We start from the raw sequence: 24,967 nt of genomic DNA, 5'->3' as shown, positions 1-24,967 counted from the left end.
GTACACACACCTAAATGTTCTACAGAATATATATGAGTAGATATATCTATTTATATATGGAAAGAAAAAATATTTATCCATGTGAAACTGCAGAAGGTGATTTTGGTTGATTGACACCCCCCCAGCACTCTCTCAAAGTAGCAGAAAATTGCACCATCAAGCAGACTGGAATATCATCATTATTATTGTTATTTTGGTTTAAGAAAATGCTGACATTTTATGGTTATGAATCAGGAATAGCCAGCTCACTGCCCAGTGAGTACAAATTAGGACTCCTGCTGATGAATGGTCTTTTCAGCCCACCTTTCTGGCATCCCTTGTGTGCTCCTCTCCACTCCTCCACTGTGCAGCACACATCTTTTCCAGTCCTCTTCCACTGCTCACGACTGCCGCCTCACTGTCACAGACAAAAGGCTCCTCTCCCTCTGCAGGGCAGGAAAGGGGACATCCCCTGCCCTGTTGCTGTGCTGCTGCCTTGCCTCTGCAAATCATCTTGGATTATCACCACAGAGCAACAGAGAGCCTGAGCTGCAGCCAGACATCAGCAGCCCTTCCATTTTCAGCGTGCTTCTGTCTTATTAGCCAGCATGCCTTAACTAGCAGCAAAACTAAAAGCAAAACAGGAAGGGTGAGCCTGATAAGGGAGGCCTTATCAGCCTTGGCTGCCGACAAGCCCCCCAGAAATGGGGGAGGGGAGGCCCTTTTCGAGGCAGTGCTTTTGCACACTGCAGTATGCAGGAGCCAGACGCTGCTGAGCGCACACAATAGACACAGTTGCCGTAGCAACAGCATCACAGGGACATTTTTCAGCAAAGCTTCTCGCTTTACACCAAGGTTATCTACAGATTACCACTTAGCACAGGGATCTGTGTGGATCAGACAACACCTTGCACCTGTCTGGAGCATTCCTGCATGAAAAGATGCAACAATGGCCACAGCACAGGGAAGAGAAAGGCACTGCAGGAGCAGAGCAGGGGCTGGGCTCTCAAAGTGCCATCTGACAGCAACAGCTTGCAAGCTAATAAACTGTCACCTCACCACACACTACAAGTGTGATCTGCTGGAATCAAGTATGCTTTCATCTTTTGTTTTGTTTTCTGAAAAATTACTAGATTACAATAAAGATCTACGGCACATTTCTGCAGCAAGAGAATTCAGTTTCTAATAGTGATCAGAAAAAAATTCCCCAAACCAAGAAAAAAAACCAAAACATATAAGCTGCTTCTTTTTACACATACTTTTATCATTCCACTAATGCTGTTTAAAGGCAGAGAAAATATATGGTGCAGCACGTGTCTTGAGAAAAACTAGTCACAAACAGAGCACTTGAATAATTTACAATCTTAAACTACACCAGTGAGTTATTTACCTTGTTTCATTTGCTCCTCCTATTTTTTCAGATAAACAAAAACACATCAATCTTTTCCCCTTGAAATGCAAGATTTTTTTTTTACTCAAATATTTAAGTGATCAATTGTGACTCCCAAAGAATAAAAAATAAGGACTTGTTCAAAACATAAATATCACGTAAGAAAACACTTCATCAGTTGTTTCTGCTTAAAGGAGTTTTAAACTTTGACATTTTCAAGTTTTGGCATGCAATCTCTTGACTGTAAAGCTGCAAAAGCAACCCCCCACACAATCAAATGGCACAACAGAATTTGCAACTTGCTCACGGGATACAAACATCCAAAAAGACTGGAAGCTGGCAAAGGATCAAAACTAATCAAATTAAACAGGACTGTTCCTGCATTTATGTCTTGCTATCTATAAAGATAACAGCGTGTTCCTGAAATACATCTTTATGACAAACCACAGGTAATTTCAGCATCAATTGTGTATATATAGTTGCAAGCAAACGGCTGTCACACCATACCAGAGAGCTTCATTAGAGAAGAGTGCTTCAGGCTCCTCTAGAAGACAGGCAGTTCAGAAACTGTCTGCTACAAGAGCAGCAGAGACACAATTATACACCCAAGCCTTGACAGTAGGGGGAAAAGAATCACATTAGCTCTGATAAGTTTTACAAAAACCTTCAAATTTCTTGGCCCTCTGTTAATAAAGGACATTGCAGCACAACAGATATTAACTTTACCTCTGGAAGAACAGGTAAGCTCAAGATAAAAGAAGCTACTGCAGCAACTTCAACAGGAACAAGCTGAGTTTTCCACCATATAAAGTCATGACTGGGTAGCCTAAGAAACATGCCACCACACAAAAAAGACTTATTCCTGTTGCAGGAACATTTTGAGTAAAGTGTCCAGCTTGAGTTAAGAAAATATGACTATGTAATTTCAATAGTCCTTGTCCTCTTAAAAACTTTACAAATACAGCAGCATGTTAAGAGCCAGATGTCAGGAGCAATGCTAGAAAAGGACACACAAAATCACAGGCACCAAATTCTAAATTACTGTGGAAAAGAAAACCTACTCCTTACAATGGAAGGCATCTTTAATGAATAAAACTGGAAGGAGACAAGGCAAAAACTATGAAGCTAACTCTTCACAAGGTGGGAGAAGCGGAAGAAGGCACCCTTTTGCTATGTACATGTGGGAGCCTGAGGAAAATGTAAGTGAAATTTGTGAGAGAAGTAAAAAAAAACCTCATCATCCTCTATCACTAACACATTGGCAGAAGAAGCTCCATTTGAAAGGAGAACTTCCAATTAGAAGAACAAGAATAGCCTTACCTTATTTCAAATACGGTAGAAATGCAAAATCCTGAAACCAGGGATTTGCATATTAAGTTATCTACTGCATTTAAATCTGGGCATATTAGAAATTCCCTTCTTCTGAAAGAAGAGAACAAGCAGCTTGATTCCCTTTCTACTAACTGAACTTCTGACCAAGGTTTAGGACTGTCTGGAAGTCCTTTGCCTCTACCCTAAATAAGATAATAATGTTCCTCATCACTCAAACACACATCCTAAAAGCAAAATACAAGGAAGAGAAATGTTAGCTTGTAACAGAAGTCTGCCACTCCTACTCACATATTTATAGCACCAGGGTTGAGCATAAGGGTTGTAGAATTTAAAATAACAGTAAACTCTGAAGACAAGGAATCATATGGGGTAGCACAGGAGGCACAAGGAAAAATGCAGTCTGAGAGTGCAGCTATCCCACTGGGAAAGCCATTGACAGGTTAATAAAGCATTCAAGGGAAATGATGATCAAGTACTGATGATACAGCTTAAAACAGCAGTTTTGAAGAGCTCCCATCCAAAACCAGAGGAGAAAGGGTTGCACATTAGTTATATGGGAGAAATTCCAAGTCCATGGGGCCTGAAATTAAGAATTACATTAAAAATTGTAATTGGCCATACAACTTTCCAAAGAAATAGTTTTAGTTGCAAGGTCAGAAACACCAAGGACAGAACACCTAAAGCACTGGGAACATCATCATCTCCATTAGTAACTAAAGTTAAATTAAGATATTCTTGGCCAACATGGTGTTGTGATAAGCATTCCTAGGACAAGGTTCTGCTGAGAAGAAGGATTTGCATCTCTGAGCTCAAACTTTGAAAAACTTCTTTAGGAAATTATTGCTTTTAATGTGAATTTTTCAAGTTTTTGGTTGGTGGTCTTTAAGAAAATAGCTAGCAATTTTTTTTTAAAGATGTGAAAATAAGTACATTTTCTGAAACCCTGCATATTTTACTAGTAAGAAAAGCAAGGCAGAAATTTGCTTAATCCACCTTGCAGGAACAATGGTAAACTAAAAGCCAATTGCAAACTCAGAAAAGCCAGAGAAATAGGCCAGCCTCTCTCCTGACAGGTGACACGGAGCTGACAGGACTGAACAGGATGAACACATTGTTCCCTGCATGAAGAGGTTAATTTTAAAAAAAAGCCACAAAAATCTCTACATCTCCTCCAAAGACTCGGAGTTCTGAAGAACCCCTCTACAGGCCTGTCTGCAGTACTGTCAAAGGATTTAGTCATTCCACAGGGAGAGCCAAAGATTTTATATTTTTTTAAAATGAGATCTGATTAAAATTTAACACAGTTAAATAACATATCTAGGAGTTTAAATACCCTACTTCTAAAAATGATGGCAAGTGGAAATTGCAAGACAAGCAGGATCTTGGAAAATCAGCTGCTTTATGTGACTAACAGCAGAGTATGACTTAAACCAGAGCTTCCAAAACTCTGGGCTATTACCTGCTCATTCCTATCCAGACTCTCACAACACACTGCAGAAGTGTGATGAGGTTTGGGCACCTTGCATTATAACAGTCCTATTTTAAAACAAAATTTCTGTCCAAAAGAGTTTGACCTAAAAGTTACAGCCCAGAGTGCTGTGTAGCCCTTCAGAAGGATCTTGACAGGGTTGACAGGAGAGATGGCAACAGCAGAACTGTCTGAAATTCAACACAGGCAAGTGCAGGGTCCTGCACCTGAGGAGGAATAACCCCATGGAATAACCAGTACAGGCTGGGGCTGATCCCCTGGGAAGCAGCTCTGCAGAGGTACCTGGGGTTCCTGGTGGACAACAAGCTGTCCATGAGCCATCAGTGTGCCCCTGTGGCCAAGAAGGCCAATACTATCCTGGGGGGGCATTAGGAGAAGCATTGCCAGCAGGTCAGGAGGGTGATCCTGTCCCTCTGCTCAGCCCTGGTGAGGCCTCACCTGGAGTGCTGTGCGCAGTTCTGGGCTCCTCAGGACAAGAGATTTGGAGGTCCTGGAGTGGGTCCAGCAGCTGGAGGGCTCAGTCCCAAGAAGAGAAGATTGAAAAGGTGCCCCACCAATGTCTGTCAGTGTTTGAAAGGAGGCTGTCAGGAGAATGGAACCAGGCTCTGCTTGGGGCTGCCAAGCAATAAAGAGGCAATGGGCACAAACTGATGCACAGATTTATCCTGAATATCAGGAAGAACTTCTTTACTGTGCAGGTGATTGAGTGCTGAACAGATTGCCCAGAGAGGTTGTAAAGTCTCCTTCCCTGGAGATATCCAAAAGCCATCTGGACAATCCTGACTAATGTGCCTGAACAAGGAGGTTGGACTAGATGACCTCCAGTGGTCCTTTCCAACCTGAACCAAGTCTGTGGCCAAGCTAGTATTCCTATAACTCTGCTCAGGAGATAATACTACCATAATACTGCTCAGGAGAAAATCTACTGCACAGCTGACACAACTGCAGGCCTAGAACAAGGCAGCACAAGCACTCGAAGTCCAGAAAGTGAGCAAAGATCACATACAGTTTCACCTTCTCTTTTTGTTATCACATTAACTCCATATCCATGATTAAATACAAAATAAAAGAACAACTAAGAAGAAAAGCCTTGATAGCTTAGCAAGATCTTTACTTGGTATTTAAACATAAATAGCACATAAGGCACTCCATGATCTTGTCCACAGATCATGTGGTACATGCTGCAAATTGTCTTTTTAGGAACTGAAGTCATCTCCCTTCAGAGTGAAAGCCAGGGAATGCTGTCACTACTGCTGTTGGCACATGTTTGCTTACCCCTATATGTTTATGCTCCCTGTGTCAAGGCTTGTGAGCTGAAACAGTTTGAGATGGTCAATGGATCCCCAGAGCAGCTGATTCAGAAAAGCAGCAGTGACCCAAAGCACTGTCCATTTCAGCAACCTGCACCAGGAAATTCACAGGTTTTATCTGCAATACCCATAAGTAGGGAAGAAAATTCAGCAGAGTAATCAAAACAAAAAAGAACTATCACAGTAAAGCTGTTCTCAGGCTTAAACATAAAACTAATGCTGCTAGCATCCATGAATTTTAATACATTCAGTTCCCTAAACTGTCTGTGCTACTACAGCAACTGAAGGTGTCTCAGTCTGAGGCATTTATTCTCCTGTCTTTGAAATGCTATTAATGTTTCATTCATTTATTACACAGTCTGGAAATTATGACACTGAGGATGTCTCTTCTTTTGAGTATCCAAGTTGCTTACAAACCAAAGCCTTGTTTTCAAAAGCATTTTCTCAGTATCATTCTATGTGCATCACAAAATGAAACAGAGGACTTTTCGGTGGTCTGAGTGCTCCACGCAACTGATTTCCCTACAATCATAATGAGCATGAGTTACTGGCAGATCTGATCTGCTCTGTCCACGCTGTTCCAGTGTGGATGTTCTGTTCTGCACAACAATTCAAGCCAAGATTAATGGAAGCAGGTTGAAGGCACACGATCATGCTCTCTGCACCACCCTGCTTTTCTTAGCACCAAATGGCTGTGTCCCATCTCCTGTTCTCACCATGTCTCTGACAACCAAACCTTGAGACAAACAGGGTAGCAAGTATCAAACTACCTTATTTCTCCTTCAATTTTTATTTTAACCTAATCAGTGGTAATCCCTCTGCTTAAGCCAACAAGTGTTTGGGTTTACACCATTTATCAGTGCTGTGGAAGCTTCAGTGGAAGCTGAGAATGTAAGAACCTTGCAGGCTTTGCCACCTAAGGTCTGAAGGCCTCTGAACCCAATCCGCTTCCTTTTCCTGGATTAATAATAGATTCACACTCCAAAAGATTCCTGGAAAACACTCCCTTTTAGTATGGGCCTTGCCCCACTGAAAAACAGACAACTACCTTTCTGTCTTTCCTTCCTACTCTCAGGTCTCAAATCTCGTGAGTGAAATATATTCCTTCTCAAATAAATGAAGTATAATGAAACCAGCTATGTCTAAGGCTAAAGATTATTGTGCTTTTTTTTTAGTCTGTTATTGTCCCCTGCTTTAGATGTCCTCTTTAAGGTCAGGACATGGACGAGCACACAGCATACCAAAAGACTTACAAAAAGGGACTATTTTGAGCCACAACAATTAAGCTCCACAGTGACAAAGGCAGTCAGCAGAGAAAACTGAAGAACTTAAAAATTATCTTTTTTGGTTCCTTTCACCATTTCCTCTTACATGTGAGCAAAAATTCTTATGATGGCTCTTCTGGCAATTTTTTTCTCCCTTTCTTTTGCAGTTTTCACTTCTCAGCTAATTTTGGCCTGTCCAACTGGTTGCTTAGAGATGCTTCAGTTTTCATGCTCTTTTTCAGTTTGTAGCGTAATTTTATTCTGAATGTCACCTCTAGCAAGACTAGTTTTGCAAGTGAAGCAAGAAAAGCTCAGAAAAGCTTTTTTAAACAACAACACTGAGGTCTACAGCGTATCATCTTGCACACTTTTGCCTCTCCTATATCCAAAAAGTGCAGGAAAGAGTCCTTAGCAACATCTAGCTCTGTGTCAGCAGCAAGCAAGTCTCTAGAAATCTGTCTGACAGGACAGGATGGTTTTGTCCGCTGGCAATGAAAGAGAGAGAGAAAGAGAGAGAGAGAAAGAGAGAGAGAGAAAGAGAGAGAAAGAGAGAGAGAGAAAGAGAGAGAGAGAAAGAGAGAGAGAGAAAGAGAGAGAGAGAGAAAGAGAGAGAGAGAGAAAGAGAGAGAGAGAGAAAGAGAGAGAGAGAGAAAGAGAGAGAGAGAAAGAGAGAGAGAGAAAGAGAGAGAAAGAGAGAGAGAAGACAAAGAGGGAGGGAGAAAGAAGAGAAAGGGAAGAGGAAGAGCGAGAGAGAAAGAGCGAGAGAGAAAAATGAAATGGGCCCTGCTAAAATCACCCAGGAAAACAAGTGTGTATGGTAGGGGAGAGAAGGGAGGATAAAAGCAGCATCTCCAGCTCCCAGCCATGCCACTTATCCTCTCTGGAGCACTTGCTGAGGCGCTGCGCTCGCGATCGCTGGTAGGACAGTGCCATGCTGTGGACACTGGGCTCGCTGCTCTCTGCAGTCTCTGCAGGTACAGTAGGCCTGCTTCCTGACCCACTTTGCTCACCAATCTCTATTTAGCTCTACGCTAGTGATGCTCCTGGCATGACAATCAGATACTGCAGCCTGCAGTGCAGCTCGTTCCAGCAGCCTGGCGAGCTGCGAGTCAATCCAGTGGAAAAGTACTGTATCAGCGGAGCCTAATTACGCTGAAGTCATCTTCGGCAGCTGACGTCAAACGCAGCCACACAAAAGCGCTCCAGAGATTTAAAAGATGCCTTTTCATTTTGAATCTACTAAATCTGCTAGGCATAAAGTAAATCCAAAAGGATCTTTTCTACTCAAGGGCTGAAAATGGCAAAAGCTAATAGAGTTAGTACCTTTTCTTTGGATTACCTAATCAATCTTAGAACTTGTGCCACTCAAAATCTGCCATAATTCCTTTCACTGTCATTTATTCTTAACTAGAGAGGGGCTCTACACCTTAATGTCCAGTGAAGTTGTAAACTTAATCTCACTACAGCTATTAAAATTATCTTCTTACATGCAAGAACCAAATTCCTCCTTCAGACACAGCCACTTAAGAATTAATTTCAAATTCTACTTGCAGTTAACTTCAGATTTTACTTGCACATACATGTGTAAGGGACAAATTGGTTTTGGAAAATTAATGATTGTTCCAGACAGCTAGGACTGTTCTGGCTCCAAAGTTAAAGTGTAATAGGTGAATACCTCTGCAATCAAGAAACTGGAGTTTGGTCATATTTCATTTATCTGCAAAAAAAAAATTGCAGGTGTCTCCCTTCTTTTATAGGGAAATATTGTAAAAAATGGCCATAACATGGGCCTCAGTTAAGAAATCCAACTGCCAAGCCTCTAAGTTATATGGCAGTAATTCACTATACTGCAAACCACTACTTCCTTCCTGGGCATTGAAGTTAACTGGAGAGTTCTGCGGTGGATACCATAGATTGCTAATATTTTGCACATAGAAGGCACTGAAATATGAAACATTCGTGGGTCTTACCAAACCCTTGGCAAGACACTTCTTCTGTTCAGTGAAATATTTTTGTACTTTAAAAACTCAGATCCTTATCAAGAAAAGTTTTGAGAGTTAGTCAGAATTGTTATACCAAAACATTTTAAGTGTCTTAAGATTAGATACGCTGAATTTAAAACACTCAAACTAGTACAAACTTATAGACTGGTGATAAATAAAAGCAGCAGCAGAAAATACTGAACATACCCGGTGGGGCCATGAGTGCCTTACAGATGTGGATCATTTATAGAAGGTATTGTGTACAGGAGGGAGCATGAGGAGCAGTTATTCACAAAGCAGTCCCACTGTGCACAAGCACAAGTTCAATCCTTTGCAGTAGTCTATTCATGTGCAATATGACCAGTTTTTCTGGTTAGGAAGAACTAATACTAAAAACTAATTCTTGTGGCTTGGCAAATGCCACAAACTGATGGCACTGTGATGGGTTTTGGCTTTTTTTTTTTTTTTTTGCATTTGCACTACCATAATCACACTAATTTACTAAATAAACCAATGATTCCTAAAAATGGACCCCAAAATGCTTATGTAAAATCTCTCCAACAAGAAGTCTGATTATCCATTAAGCGGGATGATACCAGCCAACAGCAAGAGCAAACAAAATTAAACATCCATCAGAATGTGCAATTCATCCAAATTTCTACCACAGGCACCTATAAATATATGAGTCATTATTATAATGTACAAGGTAATTATATTTCATCACTCATTACCTTGACCCAAGGAGGACCTCTCATCCTCAGATGGAAGATGCAATCCAGACTTGCATTTTTATTATTAAGGAACCCTGTGAGAAGCACAGCTTACATAAAGCAGCACCCTTAGACTAGCAGCTGTGCAGATGCAGAAGAAACTCAACCTCAAAAAACTGCTGTAGACTGCTTCTTTTACCCACCAGTGCCCTCACACCAAGTATTTCACATTTAAACCCAAGACAAGCAGACAGACTCCAACAGGGCTCTGCAGGAAGGACACAGCTGGGACACTTGTTAGTGACAGATCTACCATAATTCACATGCACCTGGCAAGCAAAGAGGGTATTTAAAAGTACAGAGCTTCTTTGTTCCTACCTACAATGGGATCAACAACACCACTAAGAAATTATTTTGCTGCCTAGTTATTTATTGAAGATAAGCTCACCCTCAGGGCTGTCCCAGGGCAAAGCTCCTGGCAAAGCAGAGATCCTCTCGACAGTTTTTCCTCAGGACTAAATTTTACAGCTCATTTGATTTTAGCTTCCTGAGCCATGCACCACAAAACTAAACCTATACCTTAAGAAGTTGCTTCTCTAACCTCACATCTACTCAATTCAAGTAGGGAATACACAGTGAGGCCTTGGAGTTTAGGAAGAGCAAATGAATTACTATACTGGAACAGCCCACTCCAGTGACAAGTGTTTCACAAGTACATAACAGAAACCCTCGCCAGACAGTTACACAATAACCTACAAAGTCTATTTTTAGGGTCCATAAAAGTTTATATCCTTTCAAGAGACTATACAGATCTTTGTTTGCTTTTTTTATGTGAATTTGGAAATGCTCAATATTGGCATCCAAACATCCACTGAGCCCTGCTATGATATATTTCCTTCTCCAAAGCATTTGTTATTGTTTTTAATCAAACAAAAGCTGTCTAAGAATCCAAGGCTCTAATCTGAATTGTTACTGCTTGAACATCTGCTAAAAAATTCTGGCTGCAAAAGTAGAACAGATTCTGGTTTACATGGAAAACTACGTAAGCAATAAATATCTGGCAAATCAAGAAAGCACTCTATGGGATATAATCTAAGATGCAATCATTAAATTGCTTCTTAGTCCTGGACTATGTAGTCAGAGTGAGAGAAAAGCCACAAAAATAAACCTTGGTTTTGATGGTTACTTTCAATGTTACTTTGCTCAGTAGGCTGACTCCTGGTTGATTTGCAAATCCACACATGCCCCTGGGAGTGGGATCTCAGATCGTTCAGCATCATGGCAGATTTCCAGTTCTTGGCAGGAGGGTTGTTTTTCTCCATGAATCAGCAACTGTCCATCACACTACAATCTGTGAAGTGAAAAACCCACCTCATCAGCATAAACTAAATGCATGTATGTGTGTATACCTCACAGAGGAGTTTCTGGTCTCCCTACAGCCCACATGTGAGGACTGGCCTTTGCACAAGCACATGCATGCCTCTGAAAGCCAACCACATGAAGCAGTGATTTATCTCACCTTCTGCAGGCCTGTAATGCTTTGATAACACATCATCTGTATGGAAAGCCTTTAAATGTTATGGTAAAGAACACAAACAACAACCCATCCTGTTTACTGCTTTCTCCTATCAATGGCCTCTGCTCTAGAGTTGCCCACTGAGGTCAGCTGCAGAACAGCTGCCTGTCCCTGCTGCTGGAGAGTAAAGAACATTTTCATTGTCACATAATGCTTACCAGCAAATGCATTCTAAACACCCATCAGCAAGGAAAACAAGAGCAAATAAGCTACATTTGAAACATCTTCCTGAAACGTGCTCCAGAATTTTAACAGCTCTCTGTAATACAGATGATGCTTCTAAAAAATGATAGCAAACGAGATGAATGCTGCCCCAGTAAAGTGAACTTATTCTCAGAAATACTCTGACAAGCAAATCATGAATTTTGGAGATGTATTACAGAAAAGGATGTACTAATAAGTCCTCATTTTATTCTCCCTGTGTCTGTCTCTTCCTGATACACAAGAGATTGCAGTATTCCTATTGTATGGCATCGCTGTGCTAATATTAAATAACAACAGATTTGCTGGCTGCTCAAAAATGCCATTTTTTGAAGGAGGCAGGGGAAAAAACTACTATAATCAGAAAATCACTCTTAAAATTCAGGAATCAGACACTCCCACCTCCCCAATTCACTGTGTAAACTCCTAGAAAAACTATAACCCGATCCAGTGGATGAAGCAGTTCAGCAGAATGTCTGGGTCTTCACTGCTCCCTCTGCTTGAATTATATGTACAGGGCATTGCAAAATTTACCCAAATTACTCATTTTTTTTCCAGAGGCTAAACATAAAACCTACACTTCAGGGATATAAATTCACAATTTGAGGCTAAGCATAAATTCACTCAGTAAACTGGGTTTGTTTCTTGCAGCATTAATTCGCACATGCACTGAAGATCATCGAATGCAGCACAGCCAAGTTATCAAACTGCAGCAATGCTGTCAAAAGGAAGGCTTTTTTTTCTTTCCTTAAATGCAAACAAATCTTTTATTATTAGCTGCATAAGGGTGATCTATGTTTACACAGCTCAGAACTGGATTTAAAACCAATTTTAACAGCCAACTGTTTCAACTTGCATGTAAACAAACATACTGCATTTCTTCATTAGCTGGAATTTGCTGCAGTCTGTCAGCCATCTGTACTGTCTTGCATTCTGATCAAATGTTGGTGATATAGTATTGCTCTCTTTGGAGACATCATGACTACACTATAAATAGTTTAGAGACATAAACCACTATTTCTAACAGTTGCCTTAATATCTGCTTTCTTAGAATGCATTAGGTTGTTCTATTTCTCATCCAGTTTTGGTTCTCTGTTTTTTTTTTTTTGTTTTGTGAATACGAGGAAAAAAGATTTTATTTTGTCTCTCTCAGAGGTACAGACCAAAAACTGCAACCTGAGCAAGGCTTTGTCCAACTTCTGCACCCCTCAAATCCCAGATGCAGAAGCCAAACCCCGGAACATAACCCTGCAAATATCTGCAGTGCAGTACAAGGGTGGCTGCACAGTGCACAAGAGCCAGGCTGTCCTTAAACCAGCCCTGGAGCACCTGCACAGAGAGGTGCAGGCTGACCCAGGCACTCACTGAAGCCACACCAACCAAGCCCAGCCTGGAATCTCACACTGGGATGGTGCAGCTCTGTGCTGGAGCTCAGGAGCTCCCAGAGCCCTGCAGAGCCCAGGCTCACTCCAGCCAGCTCAAACATAGCACACCCCTGGCTCCAGCAGTTGAGACCACAGCACAACCCCTCTGGTGCCACCTGTCCCCAGGCTCCCCCTGGGGTCACAGTGCCTGCAGATGCAGCCTTGAGCAGCACTACAGCCCTGAGCTCTGCATGCCAGAGGCTTTCCTGAGGGCAGCCCTGCATCCCAGACCCTGCCAGGAGCCTCCCAGAAGCTGTGGTGGCACCACGAGTCCCCTCCAGGCTGCAGTCACACCCTGGGCTATTGGGCTGCTCCGAACTGCTCCAGCTCTCCCAAGCAATTCCAAAGGGACTGCAGCACAGCTGAGGACACCACCCAGACAGTGCAGCTACTGATCTGAGCAGTGTGCACTACTTTCAAACTTCAGAGGACAGCTGATGGTATCTTTAGAAGAACATAGCTCACTAAAATAAGGGGCTTTGGTAGGTTGCCATGTTATTCTCTCTTTTAGGTAGTCAGGAGGACTGGTAGTGAGACTGAAAACCTGAAACACACCTTAAACCCCAATTTTCCCTCTTCTAGGGACAGCAGAGCTCTCAAACATTACTTGCATAACCAGTGCCACTTGACAAGTGATGCAACCACAAACCACAAAGCTGCTTGATATCCATGTTAGTTTTCCAAAGTGAAAGCTGCCTCTTCAAATACAGCTTTTTACCTCACTCAGTATATGAGTTTAAAAGTTTTCAGGAAGAACTTGATGCTCTGCCTTCAAGTTGACTCCCACACTTCAATCATACTTCTGATTTCAGACCTGCAGTGCTATAAACCTACCTTCTTCCAAGAGGACAAATTTGCTGCCCTCCAAGTACAGACTCATAGCACAGTCACGCAACACCAACAGAGCCTTCCCTGATCAGAGGTGTCAGAACTCTGAAAGCTGATTTTGGTGGTAAAATTACCAAGAAGTCAACATGCCTCATTCTGAGAGATCCATTTCAGCTTCCATTCTGAGTTTCTGACTGAGGAAAATGTGGTGAAACACCACCTAATTTTATTATCCTGTCAGTCGTATTCAAAGGAGAGCAGGGCTCCCTGATAATCAAACCAGGAGAGTGAAGTCTGCTATCCACTACTCCCTGATTAAAACAGACTAAAACTTAACCTGTAACTCAGCAAAAAAGTTCTTTGAGTCTCTATCCCTCTGGATAAGTTTGGGGATTTTTTTTTTTTACAGCCTAATAAATCTACCACTGTAAATCTCTTCCTTTTCCCAGCTTATGCCTCCTTTTCTGCAACAGCAGCAACAAAAATGCCTACACCCTTGTGTCCAGATCGTTTTCAGCAGAATTTCTTGTGTAGAACTAAACAAGCCAAGTTGCAGGCGTGAAATCAAGCTGCCAGAGAGGCTCACAGCCACAGAATGCTCCTACAGAGCTGCAGTACCACTCTTACAACATGAGCAAAATAAACTCTGACATGCAACCATTTAGGGGGACAGAATACAAAAGAATTCCTTCTTCCCCTTCAATGCCTACACTTATCAGGCAGTAGTTTCAAAGCAGGGCTGGGGGGGTAAGAAAATACAGGTCTGTTTCCTTCAGGTCTTTTTGTTCCCTTCTGTGACTGAAAGAATGGAAAAAATGCAGTACCACTGTCAAAATTTTCCAGCTCTATTTTGGCACATCATCTCTCAAAACCAGCTTGATCTAAAAATTTCAAGCATGTTTAACTCAAGAGCCCTTGACAACATCTAATGCACAGGCTATTTATCATAAATTGAGGTGCTTATTTTTGGACTTCACCTTGAAACAGCAAAGAATGTCTGCTTTGTCAGTACCAGAAAAGCTTATAAATCCTGCCAAATGTATCAATATTATGTATTTCAATGGTATTCTACATACACTGCAGAGATAGCCACAACTCTCTGAAAAATTCATTTGGCATTACAGATGTACATATTTTGAACTCCATGTGAAATCAGATCCTGTTGGGAACCACTATGACTTGCCCTCTCTACCTGAACAATTACTGGATTTAGCACTTTTAAGTAACTAATGTGATTTCTAATGTACTTTAACATGTGGGGGGAAAAAAAGGAACTTATTTTTTATGTTTCTCCTTTGCCCATTCCACAATTCTGACACACACAGAATGATACCACTAACTGCAATAACCCTTTGGAGCTTCACAACTACAGAGAATTTTGAAAAATCTGCAAACCTGCAAGAAACACCCTTTGTAGTGCTAAGTTTTATGTATGAAAAGACAGAAATTTCACACTTCATCACTTGCCCCAAACGTTGCTGTTATACAGAAATTCAAATTAATAGGTATCACAGGAGATATAGGTTCAATGGCAAGCTGCATTCAGAACAGCCTTTCTACAGTCTTTGCCTTTGAACCATTTCAAACTTTTTCAAGCACCTGAAACAATCTCAGTCCCCTGTGGTATCCTTTCAATGCCTTCAAGTAAACTGATGAGGCACCTTTCCAGCATCACGTATGGGATGCATCACTCAGTGCTGTTCAGATTTCTGACTTCAGAGCATGCAAGGCCAGCAGCCACCATCCCTGCCAACAGCACTGAAGGAAACAACAACCTGGACTGTCCACATGTGGAAGTGGTGCTGACCCTGCTGCGACATTCCAGGAAAGCCTCCAAAAAAGCAGTTTCCCAGTCAGACACATGGGGTGGCATCTTCACTAGCCATGAGCCACCCACCACAACAACTTTCCCACTTGCTCTGCACACAGAGCAGACCCTTGCTCTCCTCAGCCATGTTTAATCCAAAACAGATTTGTAGAAGGTACCCAAGCAACCCACAGAAGTGCTTTACCTGCCATGAAAAACTATCAGTGCTCTCCCATTCCTTATTCTCCTCAGCATAGAGCATCTACTAGGAAGTAAATATCAGGAATTAATGCATATTCACCATGCATTAATCCCTGAAAAGCAAGGCTGGTGCTTTAGGTGATTTGCAAATATACAGCTCCTCAAACCACAGTGATTTCATTAGGTCTGATTCCATCAGACCCACAAGCATCATGGTCTGTAAGAACAGCTGCTGTGCTGCTCTTGCAAAGAACTGAAAAGGTTCCTTGTAGCTCTCTTGCAGATCTCAAAGAAAAATAAACCTTAGACTATGTGCTGTTTTTCCACAAAATTGATTGTGAGGCCTTGGGTTCAAACCCAAAGTAGAAAGTCCAGGTATAGGTAGAAAATAAACAAATTAAATACAAAAGCCTTGTTTCTAGCACAGTTATTTGTGGATAAATCCGACTTAACATGTCAAGAGTAACTGAGGTGAAAAAGTTAGCTTTGTGCTTAAAGGTTCACAAACCACTGTGAGAAAGAAGGAAAATAAAGGGAACTTCTTCAGACAATCAAAGATCCTTAAAAAGAACTGCAGACAGCATACATGATTCTAGATGACTAATACTGAAACTCCGAAGAAAAACTCAAATAAAAAAGATTCTCATGAATCAGGACAGTCTTTTTCAAGAAACATTTTAATGATGACAAAGTCACATCTGTGTCACCTCTAAGCTCCTCTGTCTCATTTTCTGTTTACCCTTGCAGAAGAACACAACATTGCAGACATCAGGTTTTTTAATTTTCTGAAGAGCAGAGCCTGTTTTTAGTGAACTAATTTCAATAGCCTATCTGTCACACAGCCTGTGCATCTATTGCTACTCAAAAGAAAACAGAGGACAGGGAGAAGGGCACAGAATTAGACTTAGCCTTATAAACTGTCAGCATAAACCAATTCAACTTAATTTTATATGACCAAAGAGGAATTTATGCTAGAAGATGGCACACACTTAGAGAAACTGCAGAACAAGCCCTGAAAATCAAAATGATCATTTTAAGCCTCCAGATCAAGGGCTCTGGTTTTCAGTGCATGGATAGTTAAACTGCAGAGTGGCTTCTCAACTAATTTTCTACTTTGCAAACTTTGGAGTACAAGGAAAATCAGAACAAAGAGGAGAGGACAGCTAATTTTAGTGTTTCTGAGCTGAAACAAAATAACAACAAAGAACTACTGAACCATGAAGCAGTTTTTCCAAGCTGCTATTTCAGTTACAGGCTTTCTTTTCCCTAGTCAGTGCTGGAAAGAAGATGCCAGCTTCTACCCTATCAGAGTAATACAAGGACCTTATTTTATGCAGAGGAGCACATTGAGAGCTCTGAACTGCTTGCATAATGCTTCAATACATTTTGCTGCACCCAAAATGTGTATTATAGCTGACAGGAAAAAAGCAGCATGATTTCTTCAATTTCCTTCTCTCTCACTGGTTGCCCCTAGTAAGAAGCATTGCTCCTGCAAAGTGAACTTGAGTCTTGCCTATTACATTTTAACAACTACCCTGAAAACTCATCCCTCTGACAGCTTATTATTAAAGCACAGGGCTGAAGCTTCATAATTCTGAGCCTTGAGCATGTGTGGAAACAGTTTTGAGGACAAAACCAAGACCTCAGGATCACAGGATTATCCAAAATAATTATTATTATTATTCTGACCTCCAGAAGTGACCTCCAGAGGTTCAGTCCAGCCTCCTGTTCCCAAGCAAATCAGCCATGAGATCTTTTCCATTCCATAAGGCTCACATGGTACACCCTCCCCAGGCAGCCTGTTCCCCTGCTTGATTGTCCTCGTGGTGGAAAAGGTTTTCCTTACATTAAGTCCAAACCTCGTGTTTCTATTTGTGTCTTTTGTTTCTCCAAGTTCATCTCCTCGATGAACCTCCTTGTAGGCACTGCCACGCTGCTACTCTGTACCCTTGAAACTTTCTCTTCTCCCTGCTGAGCAAACCTAGTAAGGTTTTCATCATGAGATTTTCATCCATCAGCTTCAGTTAAGAGTAAACAAGGTACTGAGACAGTAACCTCCTCAAAACAGGCCCCCGACTTTCAGGTCTTAAAATAAATACATGATCTTCAAAGAAACTGTAATCATCTCACAGGAGTGGGCTTTTGAACTCTGATTTTTCTAAGGGAAGTTCCCTTTTCTGAGCAAGTATTTACTCAGAACAACACATCTTATGTTTTCAGCATCATCAATACTACTCTAGGGCTGAACAAAGTCTCCTACAATTTAAGGATGAATGGATTGGTTTTAGTCACTGTTTCAAAATAAAGCAAACTCAGAACAGAGGGTGAACACTGAAATTTCTCTCCTGAGTAGCAAATTACTGCAATAAATTTGGGCAACCAAACAGAAAGCTAGAACAGAAAATGCTATGCTGCCTTCACATATAGCAGTATTAAAATATACTGGGTTAGGCTCATAATATTGCTGTTAAAGTTCTCTCTTCTCTAAGGATCTATGTGCTATTACTCTGCAAACCTTCACAGGAATAATTTATGCTTTCCAAGCATTAAAAACACATTAACATGACATAGGCCATGGACATTCAAACTTCAAATACTTGCTGAATCTAATAGATCATAAACCAAATCAGTATTAGAAAAAAGAAGATGGTTACATTAACTAAAATCAAGCTCTCTGAAATAATTAAGTGATTTTTCAGTCACTGTGATAACACATATTCCAATGGCTTAGATATCAGTGAAAGAGTCATTTAGACACAATTTCACTTTTAGTCATTTACTGGAACTCATAACCCTCTGGCCCAATTCCAGAAGATTTGTCAAATCCAATATAAAAAACTTCAAGTCAGCCTGAGCAGCCTATACCAAGCCACATGAACAGTAAGCTGCCACAAGACACACACAGCAATACAGCAGCACATTTTAAAACTGCCTTCATTTTTCAGTGCCCTTCAATTACTTTAAAGAAAAAAAAGAGACTTGACAACAAACATTAACTTCTCCCACCATTTCACCGACTGTGTTATTAGCCAATTTATTCACTTGTCCCCCATCAAAGTTGGTATGCTTATTCTTGCTCATAAGTAAGTGTTTCATTTCTTAAAAACATTTGCATGGCACTAAAATCTGTTACACTTAACGTCTCCAGCTTTACCTTCTTTCTCAAATCAATAGGCCTAATTAAGCATTTTTTTCATAGCTGAATCTAAAACTGAATGTTTATCAAATGACAGCTAGAATATTTTATCCAAAAACATTTTAGAAACGCAGTTAAAGTACAACAGTCCAGTACAGCTAAATTAAAATCATGAGATTTCCTTTAAAAAGGCAACATGAGGCTGCAATCTTGACCTTTCACTTTGGCATTAGAACCTGAAATTTCATGTTTTGAGGAATTCTGGAAAACAAGCTTTCCATACAGCTTTTTTTAAACCCATCACAGTTACCAGAAGCCATTCAAGGAAAAGTTGCCTGGACACCATAACTCAGCTTCTCATAGATGATCATGTCATCACTACCTTAAATGAATCCCAGGTACACACTTTTATACCATCAGTTTTTGTGACAGCCACCAGAAATCGAGCAGTCTTACGGCTTTACAACCTGCTGGGCAACTCCTCTGGATACTGCAGAGCTGCACTGACCTGAGTGCACCTCTCTGTATCAGCACTGCACTTGACCCAGGAACTCCTGCTGCATTTTGGGTCTCCTGTGAAGGGTACTACAGAGCTGAGTGTTGTCTGCAAGACAATATCAATGGGTTCTATACATGAGACTTCCTATGGAGAGTTACACTGCACATAGGAATGCATGCTGGCTTTTACCTCATGCCTTTCATTCTCCTGCATCCATCAGAAACCCAAGTGCTCTATTTAACCATGAGGGCTTCACCACTCTCCCTTTTGCAGCTGTTTTCCTAAGATAAGCTGTGAACTGTGTTGCTGTTCTGAGCCAGCTCACCTGCAAAGACTGTTTGAGAACCCTGCCCACTGGGACATGACTCAGAGCAGAAGACAGGTACACAATGCTTTCTGATTTTAGCATGGCAGTGAGACAAGAGCAGCAGTACAAACAGTACTTTGAACCTTCTAGATGGGAAGATGCAGCTGGGCTTACGCACACTCAGCTGACAAAATAATTTTGCAGTCATGTAAATGACTGGTGCATTCCTCCTGCTCCCTCAGGATCAGGAAGTTTGCCTTGTTGTGACTGGCAAGGTGCTGGTCTTCAAGTCTTCACATATCTCCACCCAGCAATGGCAGGTTTGAAGTGTCTTACAAAGACAGATAGGAGGGGAACATCTGGGGGTTTTCCTACATGTAGCAGTGCTTATGCTTTGAGAAAGAGGTGGAAAATGTAACTATTGACCACCAAGTCTTATTAATTTCAGCAGCTCTGGTAGCACAATCTGCCAGGGAAGGATGGGGGAAATGTGCTGCTACACAGCCAGAGCAAGAAAATGAGTATTTAAGGATCAGGCAGGTCAGCGCTAAACCTTCAGCTGAAAAGTTTGACACTGATCCAGGGGAAATAAAAGTGCTACCACATCTCACCCCAAGGTACTGCTGTTAGCTAAAAAAAAGGATGAGTAAGAAGCCATATCTTCAGGCTTCTACAGTACAGATGTGTCTTCTTTGCAAAAGTAGGGGACATGTAACATACAGTGTCCTGGAGACAGTGACTGGCAGGCCTGAATGCTATCCCCGGAAGGTCCAAACTCACTGCAGACCTTGAAGAGCTTTCAAATGCTAAGGACACCTGCTTACAGCCACGTGAACCTTGGAGAAACAAGCAATGCACTGAAGTATCCAAAAGTCTGTGGCCAAAGAGACATTTTCAAAAGAGGTAACAAAGCTGTCTCTGCAGAGCATCCCTCCCAGGTGCAGGTCCAGCCCTGTGACAAATGTGAACAGTGTGACAGGCTTGTTTAGTGTGCAGCTCTGGCTTCCCAGCAGGCACACCAGATGGCTCTCAGTAGGTCTACACAACAACAACTCTCCTGGGCAAGAGAGCAAGGGAAAAAAAAACAGAGGAAAAAGCACAGCAGCTAAACACCTCACAAGGAAGCTCCAGCTAAGGCCTGTGCAATGATTATGGTCCTGCATGAGAGATCTTTGTCAAACAAATTATGAGTGAAAGCAAATTACCTGAAGTGTTGGGAGATCAGCTTGGACAAAAGTAAAAACCACAGTTTTTCTAATACTAGTTCTCCAAAATGGAAGTAATCCTCTTCAATTATATTTAGGTGTATGTAAATTTACATGTAACAACACAAACACTTCTTACACTGTCTTACCATGAATTGAATTAAAAATTACTAAGTGAATGACATTAAAATAGCTTCATTGAGGAACTAAGCTAGAATTCAGAGATTCACTTTTGCTAGCTCAAATATAAAACTAATTCAGTCTCAAAGTTCCAAGTGTTTTAATGGTTTTGACTCCTCTTCCCACTGAGTATCAGTCAACATACAGCACTGAACAAGAGAGTTAGATGGAATTCAAATAGGAGTATTATGTGGTATATTAAAAATTTCTCTTAATAAATGCATAAGCATATGACACAAGTGCATCACAATCATATTGATCTAACATGAATAAAATTTTTTAGACTTTGCTCCTGACTTTTTGAATTATCAAAATAGAGTGCTTAGCTCCATAATTACCAAAGAAGAGAATGTTCTCTTGCAAACACGGGACTGCAAGTGCAGTCTCACTGAATGGAAGAGATAGTTTTGAAGCATGTTACCTCTTGCCAAAAGATAATAAGCAGGAGTACAATTTGAAATCCCTGTAGGAGCACAAGTTATCTAATAGAAGTTGTCAGTAAGCAAAGCAAAAGAGGAAGAGTACAGGGGGAAAAGGGCTGAAAGAGAAATCTGGAATGTATGTTTAATTTCAGCACAGGTACATCAGTAATCCCTCACATACTTAGCATTGCTAAATTTGAAGTCCTCTGATAAAATGACTTTATTTGAATTCTCTCTGGCATGGCATGATGAGCATTAATGCAACATAAGTGAATAAATAGTCCTTTCTCACTGGCTTTCTGCCAATCTGACTGCAAAACTGAGACCTCACACACAAAACCAGCCATCCTTGAAGACCCTGAACACCAGCAGTGCACCCCTGACTCATTTGGCCACAAGACATTGTAGATATCTCCATGTACCATGCAGAAAAGCAACACAGGACACTACTCTGTCCTCATTTGTTTAAGAGATGGGGGTTATTATCTCTCAAACATGACAGACATTAACATCACATCAAATCCCATTTTCTATTTCTGAGCAGCTTGTCAGCTAAGTTAAAACATTTGTGTCTTAAAACCATCACTGTAATTCACAAATATTATCTTAATCTAAGTAAAAAGACACAAGTATTTTCTTTTTTATGCTTCTCCAAGCAGTCTGCATTTCAGACTTGCTGTGGCAAGGAAAACAGAGACAGCAAATTAATCCTGTAAGACTTAATACAAACAGATGAACCAAGAGAGAGCCCTTCTATTACTCTGTTCCAAGTACTTTCTCATTTTCAGAAATTGCAAATCTCAACATTATGTTTTGTTTAGGAGATTTATGTCTAACATGTAGCCCCAATTCTGTGACAGAGGTCCCAGATAAAAATACTGAGTCAAATCAGCAGTATCAGAGTGGAGGAAGTTGTAGGAATGTGCAGTAAAATTTTTGAAGTGACCGTCATCACAGATTTCCATTACCTCATTAGTTTAAGGTTACTTGGTAGAGTAACCATGAAATAATATTTTGTATTCTTTTAAAACAGAATTAGGAATCCAAGCACAACAGGTGCCATGAAACAGCAAAAAGAAGATTGTGAATTTTTGGTTTCTGAAGACTGACAACATCCCCTCCCACCACAACCTGTGACTTGCCTTCCCAGTGAAAACATTAGATTCACTGTGAAGTGAAAAAAATCAATCTGTGTGTTCTAAAGAACTTGGCATGCACTTTCAAAGTAATCCTTTCAGACATGGAAAATTCAAATGCTCAAAAGACAAGCTGACACCTACTAGCTGAAGATAAGATCACTGGTAATAAAACTTAGGCTCCATAATACTCATATTTCCAGCACTGATAAGAATTGTTTTAATAAATGCTCTCCTTGCCCAACAATCCACTCAAGAAGATGAAACAAAGGGTAGGATCAAACAGAGGCTTCAGACTTGAATCTGTTCTTCATAGATGTAGGGCAGACCAGTAAAGATGAAAAGATTAACTTTTGCCAGCTGCTCTAATGTGAGATGTTGAGACAGATTTGCCTCTGTAATGCTTGTAATTACCTTGTAATGCTTTCTATCTCACTTCCCATCCTTATTTTCTGGCAACATTTTGAAAAAAATCTTGTAACTGTGCTCCCAAAAGTCACAAAGTTGGATTCTTTTTATAATCATAAACCAATTATTGTCTAAATGTTATGGATACAGAGCTGCTTACCCTAGAAGTGGGTGCTCCTTTTTCATTTCAACTTCATTACCACAGTGAGTAATACATCTTTAAAAAAATCAGGATGCCTTTATCTTTTCTTTGTAGTGGTTAAATCCTAAAAAGAACCAGTAGCAGATGAAGAAATCAAAGAAAAAAACATCCATTCACTATCTTCTACTTCTGGAATTGACTTTTGTGTGTTTAAATCATAAACCCTTTCCCAAAAGTACCAAAGAAAAAGGATTTTCCTTCATCCACACATTAAAAAGAAAAAAACCATACCACAAACCCATGAGAAATCAAAATAGAGAGCCAAACAGAGGAGATACAAGCAGGGAATAAATCCAAGAAGCAAAAATCACATCCTGTACTTGCATCAGAACACAAAACAACACAAAGTACAACACCTTGGCATACAGAAAAGCAATAAAGGAATTGCATAGCTATAACCACCAGCAATGTATCTTGTCATAACACTTAATCAAATGTCAGACACTGTATTATCATTGTCTGATCTGTCAGCCATTGTTAAATGGTTTTCATCCCTTCCCCTCAGTATTCTCCCGTGAGGTCCAGCAGCACCTAGCTTTTTATTACTTAACTTTCATTTTTCCTTCTATAGGAATGGACCATGGTCTGAGACTTCCAAGGCTTTAAGTGGGTTCATACTTTTTAAATTAGACAACAGTGGAGGCTGCAGGAAAACCCTGACAACTTCAAAAAAATAATAAAGCTGGACAAAAGGAATTTCCACTGAAGCAATCACCAGTAAGAAAGAAATCTGGCTATTTAATATTTGTTAATTTAACACTTAAGAGAACAACACAATGCCAAACAATGTTCCAGCAAAACAAACACATCCTAAAAACTCCTTACTGCATCCTGATGCACTTGTTACCAAGGAAGGAATTGATCACATTAGTTTTACACCTGGGAGGGTGTAAAAATTGGAGTTGAAACGGCAATCTGTAGAAGGAGGCATTTTCAAATTTATACTTCTAAAGTAAGAACTATCAAATTTTTTCTCTCTGACAATGAATTTTTTTCATTCTTTTTAAAGGTTTTTATTTACTTTTGCTATGACCAAAAAACAAGTACTGCCAGGAATAGTTTTTTTCCAGTCTTTGCTGGCATTTGATTACATGCAAAATCCACTGAATTTATGGAGACCTCAGCAATCAACTGCCAGGAGACCAAGAAAAACGCCTTAGGCAGGTTTTAAAACAGGAGACAGTTTAGCATTTTTGTCCTCACAGGACTAGATGAATCACATTTACTTTTTCTTCCCCTTCCCCCTCCCCCCTCCACAAAAAAAGTTCTGTTGGTTCAATGCTGGGGCAAAGGCCATGGACTGCATTAGACCATCTGAAAAAGAGAGTCCAGAAGTAGCTGCTGCCTTTGACAACTTCAGTTTAAATCAGAGAAAGGCAGCCAATAGGTGAGGGAGAAGAGCCACCAGGTGGGAGGACAAACAGCAGTCCTGGAAAGCTGCTGTGTGCCATGGCCTCACAGCAGAAACACAAATCTCTCTTTGCTCAATCTTTCCTTAACCAGCAGCTTTACAGTAACTTAGAACCTAAACACAAAGGCCAGAGGGATTGGCAGGGCCCAGAGCTTGAGTGACTCATTGGTAAGTGAAAGCTGGAAACATCAGGAAAACACAAACAAACACCATCACAGGCATAAAACCCAGGCTCAAACCAAATCCAAAACCCCTAAATTAAAAGCAGGGAGAAGCAGTCTGTTTGCTGGCACTGCCTTGGTGTATTTATGGCCCCACAGTGACAAATGGGTTTGAAAGGACCAATGTTACAACACAATAAACAGGTAGTGTTGGCACCACTAAGCTCTCTCCCATCTCATTCACTGCAGTAACATACCCAGTAATGCATACTTGCATTTCTCTACCTACAGAATGCATACTACCTATTAAAGAATAACTTTGCAGCAGTAACATTCTTCTTTAGGAGACAGAAAAACAATGAACAACTAACAAAGTCACTTCCACTAATACAAAAAAGTAAACCAT

The 24,967-nt window shown here is 40.7% G+C and overlaps 1 protein-coding gene across 7 annotated transcripts in view; it reads right to left on the bottom strand.

Annotated features, from left to right (window-relative positions):
- SERGEF (secretion regulating guanine nucleotide exchange factor) overlaps positions 1-24,967 on the bottom strand; it is a 150,291-nt gene that overhangs the window by 88,454 nt on the left and 36,870 nt on the right. The window contains exon 10 of one of the 7 annotated variants that reach the window (XR_012580858.1): positions 10,626-10,808. The exons of the other annotated variants lie outside the window; for them this stretch is intronic. The gene's annotated coding sequence lies outside the window, so the exon portion shown is untranslated. The remainder of the gene's footprint in view (positions 1-10,625; positions 10,809-24,967) is intronic. 7 annotated transcript variants of the gene reach the window in all.

The sequence above is a fragment of the Zonotrichia albicollis genome, chromosome 6 (assembly GCF_047830755.1).
Source record: "Zonotrichia albicollis isolate bZonAlb1 chromosome 6, bZonAlb1.hap1, whole genome shotgun sequence".
Lineage (NCBI taxonomy): Eukaryota > Metazoa > Chordata > Aves > Passeriformes > Passerellidae > Zonotrichia > Zonotrichia albicollis.
This window is presented reverse-complemented; position numbering and strand designations above follow the sequence as displayed.